The sequence below is a fragment of the Apium graveolens genome, chromosome 4, assembly GCF_009905375.1.
Source record: "Apium graveolens cultivar Ventura chromosome 4, ASM990537v1, whole genome shotgun sequence".
Classification (NCBI taxonomy): domain Eukaryota; kingdom Viridiplantae; phylum Streptophyta; class Magnoliopsida; order Apiales; family Apiaceae; genus Apium; species Apium graveolens.
The window spans coordinates 80,356,535-80,360,004 of NC_133650.1; positions in this window are offsets into that span (position 1 = coordinate 80,356,535).

Here is a 3,470-nt window from a genome sequence, read left to right on the forward strand (position 1 = left end):
TAAATTCAGAAGTGTATACAGACTGAAGCTGTTATCAGAAGTTTAAGATGGTAAAGCTGAAAGGACTGTAAGTTGTAGTTATCTAGTCAAATTCTCATGCATTTGTACTTAATGTTTTTGACATCATCAAATATATGTTAAACTTGTATATTATGCTAATTTACAAGTTGGGGGAGATTGTTAGATATATTTGATAATGTCATGGGTAATATGATTTGTGTTTAGTTTTCAGATCTTACTTAACAGGACAAATCAGTACTTAACTGGAAATCATCACTTATACTGAAGACAGAACTTAAGATATCAGAACTTAAGTTATCAGAACTTAAGTGATCAGAAGATATTTATCAGGAGATAATATCAGGACTTAAGATGACTTTCAGATAAGACAGGCGGCTGATTGAAAGGAAAGAAGATCGAGACTAAGACAGAAAGAATTATGCATGAAGAAAGAATTCTATGAAGAATAGAATACTTGGAAGAAAAGATAACAATTTGATAAATTTTAGGAAGTAGAATTATATTCCATATCAATTAGAATTTATCTTGTAACTGTGTAGTATATAAACACAGGCATAGGGTTTACACTATAAGTGTTATCATTATCGAAGTTATTATTCTTTGTAACCCTAGCATCTCTCGTGATAATTTATTCATCACTGAGAGAGGACAGTTCTATATTGTAACAGAGTTTATTGTGTTGAATAAAATATGTTTTCTGTTACTTGAGTTCTTATATTTGATTTGATTGTGCTAAACACTATATTCAACCCCCTTCTACAGTGTGTGTGACCTAACACTATAGGTACCGAACTGATGTCTATTATAGTTAATAACATCACTGGCTTTTTGTAAACCGATAAGAACTGAACCTTTAAAATTGGTTCTTTATTGGGAACTGATTTTTATAGTTACTAACAGATGTCTATAAGAATTAATAACATTAGTTTTTATAGTTAAATAATGTGTTATAGATTTAAAAACATCGGTTCTTTATTTTATAACAAATGTTATAATGTAAAATTAAGATATTTTTTAGTTTCGAAACTTCAATTATCATTACCAAATCAAAATGATAGTCTTACAATGATGAAAAAACCCAAAACATATAATTTTCAAAGATACAACAATACCATTCCGACATCAAATTTAAAAAATAAAAACCAAAGTAATTTATATATTTACTATTCTGAAGCAAGAATAACAGAACTCTTCTTTCTATCGGATGTCTTGATGTGTGCCTGCCTTATCGTACTACCGTGTACTTCAGTCCCTCCCATGTTTGGATTCTTCCAGCTCTTGTACAAATACTGGATGAGCTCCTGCCTATAAGCTTAGGAAAAAACCAATACAGCATACTTCGTGATCTCAGGCCAATCTTGGGATTTAACAATCTCTACTCAAGCAAAAAACCAGGTATTAAATGAAAGAAATAACAATAGATAAAGAATAATTGAACTGGTCGGATAAGAACCAATATAAACTTATATCAAACTTGCCCAATTCCATAACGATGTTGCACTCTTGCCCTTCCATTCTTAACGATGCATCTTACTCGATCAGTAAATATTTAGCACGTATACATAAAAACGGTTGCATAGAGTCACATGTAAATGCATTCATGATTGAAACATGGCCAATAAGAAGCAGTATATATGCTCTGCAATTAACCTAATAGTCCATGTTAGATTCCGAATGACTTTAAAGAGAAAACAAACACCATTATAATCAAAGGAAACTAATAAAGTGAAAATGTGTGGGGGGTTAAAGAGAAAACTATGATTATGAAAAAGATACCTATTTGTATACCGTTTATTGTCACTATATTGTTTTTGCTAATAACCATAGACGACACGAAGATCAACTTTGGGTTGTTTATTACTTCCCTGACTATCATAGGGAATACTCTACTTGAGGCGACATTATCGACCTCCGTTATCTTCCAGAAATAACAAGGCCTGCATTGAATTTATGTTTTAGAAACTAAAGCTTACAAATTAAATTACTCTTACTTGTAGGATTTACCAACGAGTTTCTGCACTCAGCTCAGGATCGAAGGCAGCTACAAGTATGTGTTATTCCCTAACAATATAACAAGAATTACAGAAGGGGGGTTGAATGTGATTCTGGCTCCTTTTTCCAAATTTATGAAGAATGGTTCTAACTCAATTTATATCTAACTGTTTGATTTACAAAGTGTGGAATACAGAGTTAAGTTAATCAAACATAAAGTAATAAAAACTCAGGTCTTTAAAACTTTCTGGTGGATTTGAATGTATCCACCAGATATATATATATATATATATATATATTAAGAGAATCCTGTGAAGCTTGAATAGCTCATAGCTGTTTTACAAGTGAACAAACAAACTACAGAGAAATTCTACAGAATATAACTTACAAATGTTTCTCTGCTAAAGATGTGCTTGCTTAGTTTATTTGTTGTTATTGTTGTTCTACTTGCTACACTTGGTTTATATATCACCAAGTTTACATAGAATAAGACAAGATAATAAAACAAAACCTATAAAGTCTAACGCAATGCTGCTTCACTACTCTATTCCAGCATCTTTGAATATCTTCATAATAGCATGGAAATGGTAATGTTTCTTTATTCTCAAAACCCTGCTAAACAGGCTGTCACATTCCTTTTGCAAACACTCGACGCATGTGACTGTGTTGTCACTGTCAACAGATATTTGAATTGATCATCCGTCGGGTACATGCTTGTTATCCGTCGGGTAGCCTTGTTGATCATCCGTCGGGTAGCTTTGGTGATCATCCGTCGGGTAGCCATTTATCACTTGACTCCATTCATTTGTGCAGAATTAAAAGACATCTTATATTTACATTTAATCAACCTATTCTGCACATCTACTAGCAGTCTACATGATTCATAAGCTACTACAGAATCTATACAAAGTTGTTTGCAGAAATGTGCTACAGTACTTATTGTTACATAAGCTACTCACCCGGTTGATATCAATTGGTAATCCATCGGGACTATATTGAATCATCCGTTAGAACTATAATTGATCATCCATCGGGTGCTACAAAATTCACTAAGTTAGATCTACTAAGGTGTTTTATTTAGCTTATCATCAAGTACACAACATATTCCTAAAAATCTCCCCCAATTTATTTCTTCCCAAGCCTTCTGTTATTTTCTTCAATTTGATTCTGAAGTTGTCTGTGGAGTTCAAGTTCATCAGCTTTTGAGAGATTTAGCATTTCCTACATTTCCAAAAGAGTCTCATTGCTAGAGATACTCAATTTGTCCTCCAATCTGAAGAATATTCTAACACCTTTGTCATCCATGAATTCCATCAGCCAATAGGGCCTTAGATGCACTCTTTTTCCTGTAAAGGGAATAGATAGAGTTTTTGGAAGTGCATATTTGGCTATAATACTCCTTAGTTCCTCAATCCTCTTTAGAACTATTCTTCTTGCAGTCATATTATACACAAAGT